We start from the raw sequence: 20,064 nt of genomic DNA on the forward strand, positions 1-20,064 counted from the left end.
AGTAATGATGAGGACACAACTATCGAATTGCCTACGACAGATTCTACTGATGATCTAGGCTTTTAGGTTTCTCTCCCTAATCCAACGAACCTATTTGGGGGAGATCTTTGGAAACAGCGAGATTATTCAAGGTACTCATCACTCTCTGCCACCTGAGACCTATGAAGTAGGTGCTTTCGGCATGGGCTCTATGTAGACTTAAGGCTATAAGTGATTAACTCAAAACCTCTCTCTGTGAGTGCCACTATATTTAGGAGGTGGGTGACACAGTAGGAAGCCTGGTATATTTTGATGTGATCTGTCAGGCCCTTAGAAATCTTCCTTCCAAAAATATTCCCCTTGCTCCTGACACATTGACACCTAAAATTTCACCATTACAGGGTCCTTAAAGTTACTCAATAGGTCTAGAAAAACACAAAGATCTTTTAACTCAGGGTGGGATGGGGGATCAGTGAGAAGTCACACAAGAACAAACCAGTGGTGGCCTTGAAATTCCTAGACGAGGGGCTTACAGGTGGCAATCCAGTGGGAAGAGGGGAAGGGTGGGAAAGTAGGAGGGTTGGGATTATCTATATTAAAGCTATGTTTTCATAGTAAATACTCAGTTTTTAATTATATTGAAGTATTTATTTGGGGTGGCTTTGGCAAAAGACTGATGGGAGATCTAGGATGCTAAAGACTCCCCCATAAACACCCCTTGACTCTACCACTGCAACAAGAAAAACAAGCTGAGCGACAAGACCATGGAAATCAAGGTACAGGAGTCCTGTAGTTGGAATGAAAGGAGGCTGTCAAGTTCAATCTCTTTCCCCCTATAGTCATTTTGCCCGTCAGAGGCAGGCAAATACCCCAAGGCTGAGCTGAGGAATATCCAGGAGGGTCTTGAGTCCTCAGAATTCTCTGCAGGGTCCTCTCCCTGGAGGAGGCCAAGGAGGGGAGTGTAGCCCCTTGGCCAAAAATGCCAGGAAAAGGGCAGAGTAAACTGTGGGCTGGATTGTCCAGTCACATGATTCAATCTCACTGCTTCTAGTCACATTATCTTTTTCTCTCTTCCTCTGGTCTCTCCCTCTCCTTCTTTCCCCTCCCTCTGCTCTGTTTTGATTTGGTTAAAATAGATGCAAACTCTGGTCTTTTCTATTTTTAATACTCAGCCATTACATAATCCACACCATAATTGCTGACTTGAAAAACTATTGGCAACAGTAGAAAATCCCCAGACTTTTAAACAGGAAAAGGATTATTACAGCACAAAGCCTTGGGCAGTTTTACTGACTGGTAATCTGTCTGTAATCGTCACTTTCCAGTGGAAGTCACATGGGCCCTGGGAAACACTCTCCCCACCGGGAGAGCCAGGTGGGGGAAGAGATGAACTGAATCCTCTGCTGGGAGGAGGACATATGGTATGGTGAGGTGGCCGTGGGGTGCTGCACTTGGAGCTCCCACGGAGCCCAGATATCAATGCTGAAAGAGAGGCTGCAGGTGACTAGCCCCTCCTGGGGCTACTTTTTACTGCTTTCATTTTTTGCTTGAGAGTAGAGTCTTCAGTTTCCAGGACCTTTCCCTTATCAACTTCTCTGCCTTCCTACAGCCTCCAACACATTCCTGAGCATGCCTGAATGAAGAGGGACTATCCCAGATAACTGATGATTTTATAAAGACACAGGAGCAAGGAAGACTGCTTCTTAATTAGAGACTGGACCCACTCCTCTCCAAGGCTTTCCACATACTACGCCAACCACCACACTATTTAATTCAATAATAGGATCCAACAAAAATATAAGAACTAGAGATTTGGTAAAGGATTTCACAACCAAATTGGAATTATCTCATGAAGACAAATTTCTCTGTGTGTTGGGGATGTGGGTAGTGTAGGAGATACAGAGGGGACAGGAACAGCTTTCCCTGACTTTGCCAATTCTGCCATAATCCTAACCCCAATAATGAAGGAAGGTCATTCCAATTTGGGCATGTGACAATTTATTCAATAAATGTTTGCTGAATGCCAATGCCACACAGCGGACTGGTTGCTGGGGATATAACAGTGAAAAAAATCACCGCCCTCATAGAACTGCCAGGTCAGTGAAGGAGACAATCAAAATACTACATAAACATATCATAAACCATGATAAAGGGTTATGAGGGAAAAACGTTGGGTGCTAGGAACATGTAGAATAGAGGGGCCTGATAGGACCTGAGGGTTCTTAGAAGATTATTCTAGGGACTTCAGGGTTCTTTTACTTCAGCACCCCATCTTCCTTCACTTTCCCATTGTCCCTACTTGATTGCTTCCTGTAGATAATATTTACTGGGGGTTTTTCCTATGTAGAGAGGGTAATGCTAAGTTCTTCACATGTATGGTCTCAACTGATACATATAGCAAACTTAAAATTCAGTACTTTAAGACAAAAAGACCTGTTGACAAAAATCGAACCACACTTTGTAATGAGAACTATATACAATTCATAACATGAATTAAGACTCTACTGGCTGCAGGTAACAAAAATCCATATCAAACTTTCAAAAGGGGGGGAAAAAAAAAGGGAAGCCCTGTCCATGTAAATAAAATGCCCAGAGTTACACCAGCTTAAGGCATGGTTAGATCCACATGCTCAAAGAATGTCATCTAGTCTCCATCTCTCTCCATCTCAGAGCTCAGCTTTCATATGTTAGCTTCGATACTTCAACATTCCCCCGGGTGGAAAGGCAATCACCAGCGGCCTCAGGGTTGTGTACATACTACAAGCTTGGCAAGCCAGTTGAAAAAGAAATGAGAATTCACCTCTTAATAGTTCCAACAAAAGTCCAGAGTCTTGACTGGCCTGGATTTGAGACCATGCCCGCACCAACTGCTGTTCTCTGATTGGCATAGTCATGTGTCCGCCATTTAGAGCCAAGAGATGGACTCGACATCACCAGAATCCAGTCTGAGAATAGGGAAGGAGGTGGTCCCTCAAAGGAAAACCAAGGTAAATACCAAGGTACTTTGCCCTCAAAACGGAGAATGCATTCTGGGCAGTCAAAGCCCACTGATTTCTACTGTTCTCAAACTTTGGAATTACAGTGTATGTTATGACTATATCAATAGGTTTTTTCTCCCTAGGAATGAGCAAGAGCGTTTATACAGTGTGGCACTGGCTGGATTTGCCCTTGTCCTACTATAGCAGCTCAGGGACCTTGGTTTCTTGTTTTAGGGTCTGTGTAAATTATAGGGAGGGAAGGGAATGACAAGCCCTCTGTTGGAAAGTTTTGCTTCCCATTTAGAGTCTGAATTGGAAATGGCTTTCATTGGGCAGAAAGAGGGATATCAAGATGTTTCTGGAGCATCCAACAAATAAGCCTCCATAAGACAGATCTCGGGGGTGGGGGACAGGAATCACTGTCAAACATTCTATGAGCTACACAGCACTATCACAATCAGATGTCAGCTGCAACACAACCCTATCCTTGGGCATTTTTTAGAAGCTGCCTGGATCACCCATCCCAAATTCTATGCGAAGTCAATGACCTTTCCACAATTTCTACAAATTCCGAGCAGCTAATGCCTTAACAGTCCCTTCTGTGTCTGACTCCAGTTCCTTCTGGATTTGTGATCTCACTCACTTTTCACCTTCCCTTTGCTCTGAGTTGTCCCAGATGTGGGACTTGGCTCCCTTTTGACATGCTTTACCAAAAAGAAAAAATACACATATACAAACTTCTCAAAACATTGTGTGTTCATCAGACTTTTCTGAAGTAATAAAGAGACAGAGGAGTTTTATATCACCATGCTGCATGGCACCTTCACCCTCTCCAGACACTTCTCACATTTGGGAGGGGTCTCTCCTTCCCTAGGGAAACTAAGTTCCCTTTATATTATTAAGAGCAACTTAGCTCTCCATCCTCGTTCCTCTGATGTCCAATGACCCATAGCTAGAGTCAGCCCCAGTGAACCACCCAGTCCAGGTTCCACCTTTGACTAGCACTGAGGTACAAAAAGTTTTGAACTTTCACTCTCTTACTACCATCATTCTGCAGTGATGAAGCAAATGGAATGATTCTTTCACTACAAGTATGAATTATGCCACCCCTCTTTAGAACAGAACTAGCTGCAGTCAGTTTTTATTTTAAATAATTTTCTACAGGCATACCTCCGAGACATTGCAGTTTGGTTCTAGACCACCCCAACAAAGCAAGTATCACAACAAAACAAGTCACACAAACTTTTTGGTTTCACAGTGCCTGTAAAAGTTATATTTACATTATACTGTAGTCTAGTAAAGTATACAATAGTATTATGTCTAAAAAACAATGTACAGGGTGGCTCCATAGTGTAGTAGTTAACACATCTGCTTTACACGCAGAAAGTTCTGGGTTCGCGCCCCAGGTGGAGCCACGGACCATATCCCAGGTGCGCCAGGCCCCAGGTGTGCCAGGCTTCCCCTGAGTGCACCGGGGGTGCCAGGCCCCGGGGGCACCAGGCCCTGGGTGCATGCCGTGAGCATGTGGGAGGAGACACCCTACCTTCAGAGATCCAGTTCTTAAGGGGCAACAGCAACAACCATAGGTCAGGGGTGGAAGTGGGGTGGGCGGAATTAAAGAGGGGAAAAATATAAAATAAAAATAAAAAACAATGTACATATCTTAATTTAAAAATATTGCTAAAAATGCTAACCGTCATCTGAGCCTTCAACGAGTCATAATCTTTTTGCTGGTGAAGGATCTTGCCTCAATATTGATGAAAACACAATTATCTGCAAAACACAATAAAGCGAAGCACAATAAAATGAGGTATGCCTGTATAACTCAATTTAAACTCTCCAGCTCAAAGAAAAGCCTGTGTTACAAAAGTCCAAAACAATTCACACACACCTAGACTGGGGTCCACTGACACTGAGAATATGATTAAGGAAAACAGTGTTTCTTTCCCAAAGGTGTTACCTGTCTTTCAAAGACAAAGGTGTTTATGTCCTTGTGACACCCTGTGATGAAATTCCTGTTGTTTCCAGCCTGGAGTTCTGGAGCCTCAAACCCCAGCAAAATAGGCAAAACTTAGCTTCAAGGACTCCTTTCATCTAGGTTGGTGGGGGCCTGAAACCAAGTTTAAAACAGCTGAGAGGCTTCACCAAAGGAAAGGCAAAAACAAATGCAAGGAGCAGGCTTCCTCTCAAACCCTAGGCTAGCTCTAAGCCTTGCCTTCCTGGACCACTGAAGCAATTCCTTTCCCTTTGTAAGGGTAAAGAGAAAGCAAAGCCTCCCAAGCAGAGGAGGCCCCAGCCCCTCTCACTGCATCAGAAATGGAAGGCGGAGAGGCTCTGCAAGGCTGTGGATAATAACAAAAGGAGCAAATCCTAAGAAGGGAGAATTCTGAATCCTGAATTCCTTTGGTCATCATACCAAAAAGTCCAACAGCAGGCGCTATGGCCCAGTAGCCTCCCTCAGGAATCCTTTTAGTTCCTGGGGAGGGAGGGGCAGCAAGAGGTCACTAAATTCCTCTTAGAGGTTAAGATTTATAATACCAAATTAAACAAATAAAGAGAGTAAAAAGATGAAGATGGAGAATAAATCTTTTATCTTACATAAACATAAGACGAAAGCTGTCATGTCATTCATTACTATCATAATTAGAAGAATATAGCCTTAAATATTTTTTAACCTAAATGAACTCTATAAAAAAACTTAAAACGGGGTGAATACATTCCAAATCAAATTTTAAAAATATTTTTAAAAAATAAATGGGAACATTCTATTCATATTGCTCTGCACTTGCTTTTCTCACTGATACAGAAACCTACTTCAATGTTTTCATGGCCACATAGTATTTCAGTCCCCCCTACTCATGGATATTTACCAATGCAGTGAACATTCTTGTCCACAGAACCCCGTGCTCGAGGATGAGCATTTCTTTAGATGAAATTCCAGTTTGTCCTGCCTATTTGTATTCTTTGCTCATTTACTATGGGGTTTGTTGTCTTTTCCGTATTGAATTATAAGAACCTTTTATAGATTATGAGTATTAATCCACTGTCTTTTACATATATTGCAAAAATTTTCTCCCGGCCTGTTATCTTCCAACTTTGTGTATGATTAACTTGAGCCAGACAAGTTTCTCATTTGTAAGTGGCAAAACCAATCACAAACAATTTAGAAAGTACCCCGAGTTCTGAGCCACATAGCCTCTTCTGCTGGGGGCCACACAACTTTGCTTAGGTTTCTGTGGTGAATGGCTGATTAGGCAATCATTTTCTGAGCTGTTCACATCTGGTTTTATAGCAAGGCTGGTGGTATAAATGGATCAAATTAAAAAGGAGCTAAAAGAACTGTGAAGATTTTGTGTGTTTTCAGCTATGTGGAGGCTTTTTTCTCAAATGTTTAGAGTCATGTACTAACAATGCCAAAGGAATCCTGAACCACTGAAAATCCAAAAACATCTTTATAAATAACCTATTTCCAGACTCTTTCAAACCACGTGGGCTTCAGGGCATTATTTGCTGTCACCATGCACAGAGGGAAAAACAATTCCAGATCCCACAGAAACAGAAAGGCTCAAGAGTCCACTGACTCCTAGAGTTTTAAGCGAGAAACCTTAACAAAGTTTCCCTCTACCCTCTCTCAAAAGATTAACACTGGCCCAACCTGATCCTGAACAGCTCAAAACACCCTAGTGGCCAAATAGGATTTTGCCTGCAAGAGTTTAGTCCCTGCAAACTCTGGGTAAAGGTCCAATACTTTGTGGAGGTCCTTCCACTTGACCAGAACTCCCCTCCCCACCTCCCCCAACTACTAAAACTCTGTGGTATTTAGGAATGCAGGCCTAAAAGATAATTCTGGCCTCTTTCTCCCTAGCTGAAACCTGACACTCCTTGAGGAACTTGATTTCTGGGTACTGAAGGTTCTGCCATAAAATCATTTGTCAGTACCCAGATGTACCAAGAAGAGAAACGATCTGTCTCATTGCTGCTTCAAAGCCATTATTCCTACCCATTCCTATCTATTCTTACCCCAAAATCTTTCCTTTGCTGAGGCTGGTACCAAGCAACTACACTCCTCATTGCTACCAACTACTAACCTCTTAGTCTTCAAGGACTTTGGAACCTTGATCAGTCTCCCTTTCCACTCCAAGTCAGACCCTTTGCTTGGTCATGACCTCATACATTTCTACCTCTCCTTGTCTTTAGTTCTACAGCTTCTGTCCTTCAACAGCATTGAGACTTCCAGTCCCTTGATATCCATTCACCATTGTATTGCTGCCTATCAGTCCTCTCCTTCACTCACTTCTCTCTAGCCAACTAGACAATAATCACTCTGCTACCAATATCTTACACTCCCCTCACGAGTCTACCATTTGTCCAATAAAAACACAGCTATTTGAAATTCGTCTCCAATATCAGTTGGGTCTTCAGCACCACTCAGCTATCTTCCTACATGTCCTCAGAATACTGCCATTGGCACAACAGTTTTTAAAAACCATGCCACTGCCCCCACTATCCCTGCTCTTAACCTCAGCTTCTTCTGCCTAGAGAAAACAAAACCCAACAGAAACTCCAACTTTTTCTTTCCAAAATCTTACCAAATCCCTCTGCCCCATCATATCCCTTGCCCCCAACAAATGAGACTTAAAAGTGTTCAACAGAGTGCTAGCAAAAGGTAGAAAAGCAATAAATGGTGTTAAGTGGTGGTGGTGATAGAGTTAACCTCACTGGTAGCCTAGCCCTTTGTTCAGTTCAAGTTTAATCTCTGTACTGGTGCTCAGGATACCGTAGACCCTTCTCCCCAAATACCTTAACAATTTGTATTTTTCTTTCAATCTTCAACTTCTCCCTCTCTACTAGCTCTTTCTCCACAACACAGGGACATATTCAGGTCTCAAAAAATAAATAACCCTCCCTAGATCCTGTGTCTCCCCTTCACTAACTCTCCTCACTTCACAGACAAGCTTCATGAAAGAGTGGCCTCCCTGACTGGGTCCGTACCCTCACTCCATTCACTAGCTGCAAAGGTATTGCCTAGTAGAAGAGAGTGGACTGGACTTTTTTTACCAAAGGTCTGCTGTTTGGAAAATTTCTTTAGAGGTTAGCAAAGAAGCAGAGTGAAAAGAAATACATTGTATTACTATTAACTCCGAGTTTTAAATATATGAATGAGAATAATTTTTAATAATAGGAATGAAAATATTTTCATTTGTATCAACATTACCTCTGACTAGAGTATAAGCAAGATGTTTAAATGTTCTTTAAAACAAGGAAATTTGTGTTCATATAACTTCCCTGATTCTCTAGATCCAAAAGCTAAAAACAATCTCTCCTCTGAGTTCTCGGTTAGTCTATACCTGTCATACCCTATCAATTTACCTCAAGTTATCACAGAACTCTCTGCAGTTAATAAATATTTGATAAATGAATAAACTGATTTTACAAGCGCTTATTATAGTTTAGATAATTCTAATTACAAATCAATCTAATTGATTACTTATATCAGGTCCCTTGAAGAACCTCCACTGACATTTTGCTAATATTAGTCTTTTTTTTACACATTGAATTTAATAAAGTTGCATTCAGTCATTCACATCCAGTAATTTAGGTTTTCACTTATTTAAATATGCCTCGCAAATTCTCAAATACTGAGGTATTACCATGTCTTTTGGGTATAGTCTGAAAGGACTAAGGTAAAAGTCAGTGAGGCAGGAATTACCCAGAGATGTAAGCACGGCATTCTGGGGAAAGGAATGCATTTTTCCCCTCCCTCGCCTGAAAAATATCCCAAGAAATGCTCCTTCAGGAAGGATGGAGACTTCCTCTAATGCAGTGCTCTCCTCTGCTTCAATTCCTTTCACATAATCTGATTGTCGGCTCCTCAGTACAGGTATGTCTTTGCCCTTGCTAGACCTCCTGAAGTTTACTCTTTTCTAAAACCAGGATGTTTTCCTAAAAAGTCGCAAAAGTTTTTTTCTGATGCAAATAACTACACATTATTATTAGCATGAAAATCAAATTTTATTTTGAAAAGCAGGTTCAATGCTTACAAAAACCTGGTGGTAAATCTTTTTGTGATATGAAGAATCTCCATGTCCCCAACCACTCCCAATGTAACTGGCAAATCAACTATATGAGACCAATAATTCTCCTAAAGCAGGACATGGAGATTGGTGTCAGGAGCTTTCCCCAAAGAATTGACATTCCTGCCCCTGCAGTCCCCCTGAAGAAGTCGGTCCTTAACCCGTACCTAGGCAGAATTATGGACTTGAAGGACTGTGCTAAGAGTAAAAAGGTGGCTGGAATGCATGCCAGGAAACACAGGCAGGGCTAGGTGACAGGTCCCAGTCCCTCTGGAGCCAGATCCAGAACCTCCCAGTTTTCTTTAGCCTCATTGAGGGTATAATTTCTAGTAGGGCTAAAAATCGCCAATGGCATAAAGCCAAAGGGCAGGGCCAGGCTGGGTAAGCAAAACCAGTAATGAACAAGAGAGGCTCCTGATTTAGAATCCAGTGAGGAGGAAGGGTGGTAGAGAGCCTCCTCCAGGGGACTTAGAAAGTAGCTGCCCTCTACGGGTAATATCCCGGTTGCCAATAGGAAGGAAATTTCCTACCTACAGAAAGCCTCCTCCTTTGCTCCAGAGTTTCTCAGCAGCCTGATCTTTTTAGAAGGAAAGATCAAGTGACTGGGATTCAACTGACACCAGCTTACTGGTTTTGAAAATGTCCCTTCTCTGTGGAGTTGCCAGCTCAGAGTAGAAATTCCCATGGTGTCTCCATTTCCTCTCTGCCCGCCCTCCCCCACCACCACTATAAAATCCAAAGTAAAGACTTGTCCCCAAACCACCCAGCCAAGCTGTAGTGTGAGGCTATGGGAAGACAGTTCCACACAGCTCAATATGCCTCAGAGAGAAAGACTCATTCAGTCCTTCACTCACTCACCCACTCACTCGCTCACTCATTCATTCATTCAACCACTGCCCACTATGCTCCAAGCACTGGGTTACAAGGATGCCTTGGCAAGATTCTTAGTGGACATCAGTCTAGAAATTGCCGGAGAACCTATTTAAAGTGGATCCTCCCTGTTAATTCAGAACTTCTGACAGGAAAAAAGCTGCTTTTTGTGTTTATGCTATCAGAATGGGTTAGCTAAATAATTTAAACTCACAAATATAACAGTTGGAAAACTGAAGTGACTTAAGAGACTTTTGATTTTTTTACTCATTAAAGTGGATCCTCTGAGGGTCCCTACCAGATAGCATATACATGAGTTACCATGTGATTCTAAAAGTAAACAAACCTAATGAATTTGTAAAAAAAATTATTTCCATGTAATTAATTCAGACAAGTCCTTCCCTCATGGGTCAAAGTCAATATGCTTTTACTGTATTACTTTCAAAAGAACAAAGCCAGAATTCAATAAACCACTAAGCTAGCATATTAACTCTGCTATAACCAAACTGACCAACCTGACTTCCAAAATATCTCATGCTATTTATGAACAGATTAGGATTTTTTTTTTCCCCATGAATTCAATGGAAATCCAACATTCTCTAGTTCAGATGAATGTCAGGGCCTACAAGGGCCAGGGGACAAGGCAGTGACTATGAGTGACATGGTGTTTTCCTGGCCCTCTTCTTCCTCCAACCGCTTAACTGTGGGTACCTCTAGCTCCAGGCTGCAATTTTTGCTTTAGTCTTCCCATCCTTACAAAATTCATCTTTAGGAGATGAAGAGTAAAGAACTGAGAAATGTAGTTTGAGGCCTGAATACTTGTTTCAGTCCAAATTCTACTCTCTAATTGAGCTTTGGCATCCCTACAAAAGGAGAAAAATAACAATACATAACATACAGGATTGTTAGCTAAGTCGCTGCATATAATGGCCTTTTAAATGATAGAGTGATTTTTAAACAATATTGTGACTATCATTTTATTATGATGATTAGTACCCACTCCTACCTCTTTTTAAGCTCTACTCTCAGTTCCAACTGAGAACACTATAACACACTCTTCTCCAGGGTCCATTAAGACTGCTGCTGACAGGAAAGGGAAAACCAAGATATGACCACCCTCCCTCAAGCATGTCAAGGGTGTCAGATCTAGAGAATTCCCACTTTCACCTATTTCCTCTAGTTTAGAAGTACTTTTTTCTCTAAATAGGAATCCCCAGCCTACGAAACATTTCCTTTTGGGTGTATTTCTGGTCCTTCAAATTAACTCCAAGAAACAAATTTGTACCCTCCTTCTAGAAGAGTGGTTCTCCTTTCCAATTACCCCTTTTCTGTCATGGCAAGTAATTTTCCAACTTCACAGGGTAGACATATACCGTGGCATTACCAGTAACGTGCTACTCTTTTTATCCTCTTCCTGACAGACTATCAGATCAGTGTTTCCTTCCATGGAATGTCCCTCATATCGGTCCTTTTCGTTATAATCCCACTGCCTACCCTAGCTTATGCCTCATTAGTTCACGCCCAGTCTGCCACTATGGTTTCCTAACTCATTTCTCTAACCTCATTTTTCACTTCATTCATTTCATACATTCGCACCATAAAACCTTCCCTGAACACTGCTTTTATCATCACTATTCATTACCTAGTCTACATAGGTAAAATAACTGTGCCTGGTTTCGGCCCACCCATAACCTCAAGTCAGAGTCTATTTCCTATTTTTTTTAAGTGGCATAGATTTTTTTTATAAATCAGAAAAGATAATTTCTGTTAATGTGTTGTATGAATTTTTAAATATATACACATAGCTATAGCCATATTTACTTCAACTGAAACAGATTCATATGCTATTTTTTCATGTATATACTGAATATGCTACCTTTCATGTCAATAATTATTGATCTATTTCATTTACCATTGTATGAACATACAATTTATCTGACCAATCCCCTATCAATGGCCCTTTTGATTGCTTTATAAACTCTGTAGTAACAAATATCCTCATACATATATCTCTCTGTATGCTTTCCCTCGGGATAAATACCTAGAAGTCAAATTGCTGGTTTAAGAGCATGTGCACTTTAAAATTGATACATATTTCCAAAATGAACTTCAGAGAGACTGTATTAATTTTATTCTCAGCAACACAGTATGAGTTCCTGTTTCTTCAAGCCCTCACCAGCAATACATATTTTTTTTTAACATCTTTCAGTCAGACACTTAAAAAATGATATCTCATTTGTTTGTGTTTTCTGGATTAAAATGAAACAGCCTTCTTCTATAAGCTTTATTGGTCATTTGTATTTATTCTTCTATGACTTTGACCCATTTTCTTATGCTTTTTGTTTTCCTATTGATTTGAAAACCTTTCTGCACATTAGAGACATGTTGAAAACTCTTTGTAACCAGTTTGTCATCTACTTTTTATTTTGTATGTGATGTTTATTGTAATTTTTTTTTTAGATAATCCATCACTTTTTCCTTTATACTTTCTGCTTTCGATGCCATACTAAAAAACTATTTTCTAGTATACTTATTACTTTAGTTTTTAATGTAAAAAAATTCTTTTAATCCATCTAGAATTTATTTTGCTAGAAAGTGACAGAAATTTATTCATTTATTTATTTACTTATTTAGTTTTTACGCCTACAGCACCTGGTCTGCCTAGTGGTCTCCCATCCAAGTACTAACCAAGTCTGACCCTGCTTAGCTTCCGAGATCAGATGGGATCAAGCTTGTTCAGGGTGGCATGGCCATAGACAGAAACTTATTTTTAATGGTTATACATTTATCCTAAACACTATTCTTTCCCACTGAAATGTAGGTCCATTTCTGGGCTTTCTAATCTATTCTGAGCTCTATTCTGCTCCCCAACAAGAATTCTTCTTTCCAGTTGGACTAGTTTTTTCATTGCCCACAATAGGTTTCATGTAGGTTGCTACCTATATTCACATTATTGCTCTTGCCTGGAACATCCTCTTACCTTCTCCTCTACAGATGCTTCAAAGCAAAACCATTCCTGGGGTAAGAAGAAGTAAATCCTATCTAAAATAAGAAATGCTTTCAAAAGAAGAAAGATAATGTAAAAGAACATATCAGAGGTTCTACAAATCCTTGTGCAGATAAAGTAGGTGAGCTTTTTAATTCAGTAGAGCCCTTCAGTGGGCTATGGACATACAGAGGTGAGTTATGGAGGGAAAGTTAAGAGTTCAATTGCTTTGCATAATAGAGTAAGAATTATCTGGAGTGCTTAATGATAACAGAGTAAGGAAGGTTTGCAGAGGAGAAAAAGGTTATAAGAGACCAAGGCCACATACCTGGGTGATATGAACAGTGCTAAATTCCTAATGGCAAGGTAGGCAAAAGGGCTTTAAGGGACAGGAAAAGCCAGTATTAGAATTCAAGTTGCTTGCCTTGCTACAACTGAAGGAAGGAAAGGAAAAAAGAAATCACTCACCCACATCCTACAAATCTTACATTATACTCAGAGCGATTAATTTTCTGGTGGGGTCATAATATAAGATAGTGATGCAGAAACAAGTTAACTAATGACCCTGGATGGTGATGCTCCTAAGTTAAGGAACAGAGGAGGAGGAATAGGAAGGAATAGAGGAATAGGGAGAAGAGGATGGGTTGGTGAAGAATATAATTTGGCTTTGGATATGTTGAGCTTAAAATGCTTAACAGGCATCCAGGTTATGATGTCAATAGTGTCTGTACATTGTGAGGCAGGAACTCAGAAGAGAAATTTAGGTTGGAGATAGAGACTTGAGAATTTCTGACATAGCAGTGGTAGCTAAAACCGTAAGCAAAGATGACATGAAGGATAGTATACAGAGGGAAGAAAGAACAGAGCTAAGAACAAAATCTTAGAAAATGTCTTTATGTAGAGAGGCTGTTAGGAAAAGACTAGTAGAGGAAAACAAGCCTTCTGAAGTTATAGGCTAACTAATACTTATAAGTACCTATAGACTGACCAAATATTTGACTGGGTCTATTTAAGATCTCTAAATGCCCATTTCAAGCCCTCTTTCCACCGCCCTGTAAGTTAGCTCACTCCTTGATCTTCATAGTTAAAACCATGGTCTTTCAGAGGAGTGGCAGAGATAGACATGTGCCATAAGCCAAGGCCCCTAGGGTGGGACCTGTGGGTAGAGCATGCTACCTGTTGGATGTTCAAAAAACATCATACATAGGGGCAGGGTCAAAGCTGAGCCTTTCTATCTATTTTGTTTTATGATTAGCTCGACCAACTAAATAAAGATTGGCCAATCAAAGATCTCACTCATGACAGTAAAGACATATACCTCAGGGTCTCAAAGAGAGCTAGCAATTTCTTAATCAGGAGTCTTAGAGATTTCTATCTGCTTCAGGTAGTCTTTTCCACTCTGTCCTGGAAAAGAGTAAGTGACTGGCTTCCTCTTTTGTTAACCTATGCTAGCTGGAGCTCCAGGTACTTGGTCACCCACCCTAACATATTCAGATGGCTCTCTACCTGCAAGATCAGCCTGCCCACAGAGCATGGGTTTACCTCTACTGAATGGCTGAAAACAATTATTATAGTCTGGACCACCCAAGAGCTATAAAAGAGGGATTTCATATGGAAAGTAAAAAATGTATAATGTCACATCCATTCCAAAATGTATAATGTCACATCCACTCCATTCCACTTGGCACTGATCCCAATTAGTCAAAATCCTGAACTAAAAGTGAGACTTGAGACTGATGCTGAGCTAAACAGTCCTAGAGTGGGAGGTGCTAGAGAAATCCTGAAAGAGGCCAAATGTGGGGAAAGAAGCCTCAGGCAAGCCCTCCTTCCTTGGATCCAGAAGCTGATGTCTGTGGTAATAATGGCATCACCCCCCACTCACCTCTTCCTGTTTCAACTGAAGAAAGGGGAAGAGGATCCAAATATGAGAGAAAGAATGTAGAATTCCTACCTCGCCCCCACCTTAAGGCTCCACTCCAGGTCAACACTGGCCTCATGCAGACACATGGTAAGCAGTCAAACACATGGTGTGATTCCAACAGAGACTGGTCAACAGTAAATGTTCAGTGGGCACTTGTTCAATGAAGAGCACAAGGAGAGATTGCCTATCCCTCCATATTTTTTTTCACTGATTATCACATTACCTTCACCAGGAATTCCTCTATTAGATGTCCATTCCTTTGAGATAAAGGCTCTTATTTTCCAAAACTGTGCTCCATCAAACTCCACGCTCTGTGAAATTTTAATAAATATTCCTTCAGAAAAAAAAAATGGTTCTCTAGTTAAATAAGTTTGGAAAATGTTATATTCTTTCTCTTTTGGAGCTTTACACATGCATATTAAAAGCTCCTTTTGAGGCAGAGGTAGCTAGAGAGCTAGCATGAAATTCAGAATAGGAGCCTAAGCTAAGAACCTTGTTCCAAAAGTGCAGCTGGACAGACCAGAATGATATCCAATTATCCTAGAAAGTATTAGGCAGAATTCAGGATAGTCAACACTGGGAGATCTGTGCATGAGCAGGACTTCATCTACTGAAGCCTAGATGCAAGAAAAGGCTCTAGTATCGGAAAAGGGACCTGGCCTAAGAGAAGCTGGAAAGCAAAGGCCACAGCCTCTGGTGTTAAAGGTTTGACAGAAGGGTTGTAGACAGGGCTAGAGGGTCCCTGCCAGGCCAGGGGACAGAGCTTGATCCTCCTAGGAAAAAGTCGAAATTAAGGTGAAATGGAGGGGAGCCAGTAATTGATGAGCAGGGATATCTCTCAGAGTACAGTACACATGCCCAGGAGGTCCTTCCTGCTGGGGGTACTGGCTCCAAAATCTTGGTGATCAGCTGATCCAGCTACATCACTAGATCTTGTGTACGGGGCTATGGTAGTTGGGGAAAGACAAAGGTGTGTGGTACAGCCAGAAAATTCCAGAGTTGTGCCGATTCCAGTAAGGAAGGAGGTTTAGACCTTGCCAAACTTTAGGAAGCAAATGGTAGAGACCATTCCTAGGACAGCCCACTAGGGAAATACTCCAGAATAAATGAGTAATAACCCCAGAGGCCTGAATGAAGCCAGAAGTATGATCAAAAAGAAATGCTCTAGACTTAGGGTAGGAACGTGGACAGAGTTAAAGTTGAAGCCTGAGGGTAAAGGACATCCAGGAATCCAACTGTGAGGAGCTGGGAAAGGCACTGAGATTTGAGTCGCCTCTGTGAAAGCTCCCGTGAAGGAGGGAAAGATGTGAGAATTCATATCACAAAGGCAGTTTGAGAACACTAATAAATGAAAGGTGAACAGTCAACTAGGGAGGGTCCCTCTCTTTGGAGGAATTCAGGTCAAAAAATTGTAGATGTGACTCACAGGTGCTAGGCTGGTAGCCTCTGGATTAGCTATTTTGGCTCCACAAAGTTAGGGGACAAGGGGACCTGCACCTTTGCATGGACACTCCAAGTGCTTTGTCATTACTTTTGACATGGCTTACTTTGCTTTCTGGTAAAGCCCTATCTCAGCACAACTCATTGGGAAATCAAAACCGGAAGTTGCCTATGACCAGTGGCTACTGAGGAAGTGCCCTGCCCATGTTGTCATCAGTGGTCTCTTTTGCACCACAATTTTACGTCATTTCTGGGAAGCGCCCTCATGCTTCCTAAGATCTGTGATGGTCTTGTCTGAGGACATCACAGCAAACCACAGACTCAAAGGTCTTGTACTCCTTGTTACATTCTGCCTGTCAGCTGCTCCAGACAAACATTATGCCTGCATAGCAAGCACACTGGTGGAAAACCTCTCTACTCTGCACCCCCTCTTGGGGTCAAGAACCTCCATCTCCACCATCCTCAGCTGCTAGCTTCTCAGACAAAACTGTGAAGAAAACAAAGTGTTTCTTTAGGGACCCAACTTCTCTTTTTCAGAGCCTTTAACACCAACTCAGTGACGTCACTCTCCTGTCCCTATGACTTGGGGGGGTGGGGGGAGGGACAGTGCCCTCTCCTCTCTGTCCCTTGCCTTAGTCTAGTTCTCAGAAATCAATCTCATAAACTGAATCACACTTCCGCTTACATAACCAAGATGCTTCATAATCAAACCTTTTCCTGGAATCTCTTCATTTTTAATAGGGTTTCAAAGACCTAAATCAAGGGAAAGAAATTTAACTTGTGGAATTCCTAGCAATAGTAAATGGCTAAGGCAAATATTTCAGGGGCAAGACACATTCTTGATGCCTCTAAAATTATACCCGGCCATAGTTCTTCTTATTCTATCACCTGACACTCTTAGGCCGTCTCCTTTGCCAGGCCAGAGGTCAGGCTCCCCTGGATCTGGGCCAACGCCCACTGCCATCTGGTATCCCTTTAGAAAGGCAAAGAAGAGAGAGACACCCATTGTTTATTCAGTAATAATTCACTGCAGTAGTCACATAACAGGTGCCACCAGCTCCAGTACATGTAGTAAGGGCACACCACACCCTCACCTCTGCCCTCATCATGGCATACTCCTTGGAATGTATCGACAGGTTTTATTTGGATGATAGGAGGTCTCTCAAGCAATAAACCAGTGTTTCCGGTGGTGTTTTGACACTTGTGGATTACACTGTAATGACGACCTAGAAGTAAAGAACAAAGTTTTTTTTTTAATCTTCCCCTACAGCCAATTGGTATCTCTCCCACATATGTTGTTGCGGCATCTCTATATATAGAATCTAGTATTCTATAAACAGGATGCTCTGACTAAACAGGTCTCAACAAGCAAAATTGTGAGGTAGAGAAAGACGGCATCTCCTCATCTTCTTTTTAGCCCACCCTCCTTTTGCTAAATCTTGTCAGAGATAGAAGAGCTCTGTGAAAACAGCATGGGCTTTGGAATTGGACAGACCTGAAGAGAAATAAATCCTAGCTCAGTCTTTCATTTGCTGTCTGACCTTGGGCAACTTATATAACTTTTTTGACATTCAGCTTCCCGTATGCCAAAATACAGATGATAACTTGATTTGCATTGATAACTAAATAATATATAAAAAGCATCTAATACATTCCTGACTCTCCAAGGATGTGAATTTGTTCTTCCTCATGTAGCATGTCATGCACCTGGTGCCCTCATGTTACTCTCTGGCTGTCCAAGGCCAAAGTATGTGCCCCACACAGACCTTTCCTTCCTTTCCTAAACCCTATCAAAGTTCTCACTCCTTAGAAGAGCTGATCTGATCACACTGGGAAAAAGGAAAGCAATTCTGATTAAATGAATTCAAGTAAAACGTGGATAATATTGCTGGGTTCTCATATTATCTCTGTGTGTATTGGGGGCGGAGATGTCTGCATTTTAAAAAGGAGCCTGGAAATTCAAATGAAAAGAAGGACATCTAATGGTGAGGCTCTCATAGAAAACAGGGGACCAGTGTATTAGCTTCTTTCCTTGCAAGCGCAGCCCATATCACTCTGTGTGCTGAGATGAGAAACCAGAGTTAAAGGACATCATCCATCATCTCAGATTGCTGAATGTCACACCTCAAATCAACAGCTCCAGAATAGAACTTGGGAGCCTTGGCTACCCTTTCTGCTCTGGCCAGAACACACTACTTCCTTAGCCAAGAAGTTACGGTGGTGTTTTTCCTAGGAGGTTTCCAATGCTATTTTAAACTCTTTGGAATCAAGCAGCAGCAGAATTTGATTGTGGTCATAGCCTTGGAACAGCCTGTAGGAGGCCTAGGCTCCACTTCCAGAATCATATCTTACTTCTCTGAATGGTCTCAGCAAGGCCCAGATTAATAGAGGCAGAGTGAACCTGCATCTTGACTTCTCTCTCAGTAACCCAGGAAGGAGGACCACAGGGAAATTTCTGGGCTTTCCATATACAGGATCAGGAAGCAGAATATCATGACTAAAAATGGTCAAAGTGTAATTACTTGGCACAATGGGTTTTGCTGACTATAAATCACAATTCATCATGGGAGTTCTCAATATGAGGTACTCCTCAGCACTGTGCATGTTCTACTTGACTTTCTTGGCAAGCCCCCAGGGACCACAGGCTGCAGTCTCAGGAGCCAGATACTCCTGGGGAGCGGGGTGGTGAAAGGAGTGGGCTGGCAATTTCAGCAGATGGAGTAAAAAGGAAGGTGAAGTCCAAGGTGAGGGAGGGGCTGGTCCAGGCAGAATTATCCAATAGTATGTGCTTAGAAAATCGGCAAAGCAGACACAATAAAAACAAATGTTTTAAATATTTTATATTTATCCAAGTAGAAACCATGATTTTAAAAAATCTATATCAGCATTTTGTTGGATTTTCCCTATCCTTTGCGGTATCTCCTTATATTTATGTTTAATATTATTTTTGAAATATATACTGAGAGCTAAAAGTATGAGGGACATGACAACTGTTCTATTGCTTAGGCTTCTAAAGTTCTTAATCTGGTGCTTGGCTTCAACAAGAAGCAAGGAAACTAGGGTTCCAAAGCTTCAAGGTTAATATTCATTTCTTCATTTGATAAACGTTTTTTGGGCTAGCTAGCAAGTGCCAGGTCTTTGCTCAGTCCTGTGATACAACAGCCAACAAAACAGATATGATTCCTGAGTTCCTGGAGTTCACAGTCTAGTGAGAGGAGCTAAGAATAAGAGGAGGACCCAAAATAAAAGGTCTATATTGGAAACAGGCAAGATTCCATAGCCAGAAATGGAATGTATAGGGAGGAAACATCTGGGATGCTAGCAGAAGAGAACAGGGAAGACAAGAAGCTATTCAGGTAGATGAGCTGGGTCAGATAATGCCCTTCTCCCCTCCCATCCCCCATTGATAGGAGAGAGAGCCACAGTGGTGGGTTGGATTCATTAAGAACAAGTGACTAGGGCCCCCACAACAAGTGCTGCCATGAAGCTGCTCCTTCTCTGCTCACAACCATGAACTATGATATGTGCCACGTGAGCTGTGTGTGAGATCCTGAAAGCTACAAAGAAAAACAAGACTTGAATTACCTACTGTCAGAAATTTGAGGAAGTATAGCAGGCCAGAAATGAGAAGCATAAAAACAATCGCCAGAAGCTAGGTGGCCCTCCCCCTAAATGTCACCCACACTTCTCCGACACTGCATGGAAATGAAAAATAAAAGCCTGGTTTCACCTGGAGGAGTAGGACCAGGAAAAGACCTAGTGAAATTTTCTATTACAGCCAGAAGTCTCCTGAGAAGAGTTTCTTCTTTAGGGCGT

At 41.6% G+C, this 20,064-nt stretch overlaps 1 long non-coding RNA gene and 1 pseudogene across 30 annotated transcripts in view; both read right to left on the reverse strand.

Moving 5' to 3' along the window:
* The window catches only part of LOC120594578 (uncharacterized), a 120,702-nt gene that overhangs the window by 48,562 nt on the left and 52,076 nt on the right, over window positions 1-20,064 (reverse strand). For 17 of the 30 annotated variants that reach the window (XR_005650624.1, XR_005650625.1, XR_005650619.1 and 14 more), the window contains 3 exons: window positions 17,343-17,474; window positions 15,032-15,119; window positions 4,652-4,730 (listed from right to left, as the gene is read on the reverse strand). This is a non-coding gene — a long non-coding RNA (uncharacterized LOC120594578). Of the gene's footprint in view, window positions 1-2,779; window positions 2,925-4,651; window positions 4,731-15,031; window positions 15,143-17,342; window positions 17,475-20,064 lie in introns of all 30 variants that reach the window. The other 13 variants (XR_005650628.1, XR_005650616.1, XR_005650606.1 and 10 more) reach the window with 7 other exon arrangements.
* Window positions 12,542-12,659, reverse strand: LOC120594659 (uncharacterized; annotated as a pseudogene).

The sequence above is a fragment of the Pteropus medius genome, unplaced genomic scaffold (assembly GCF_902729225.1).
Source record: "Pteropus medius unplaced genomic scaffold, Ma_sr-lr_union100, whole genome shotgun sequence".
In the NCBI taxonomy this organism is placed as follows: domain Eukaryota; kingdom Metazoa; phylum Chordata; class Mammalia; order Chiroptera; family Pteropodidae; genus Pteropus; species Pteropus medius.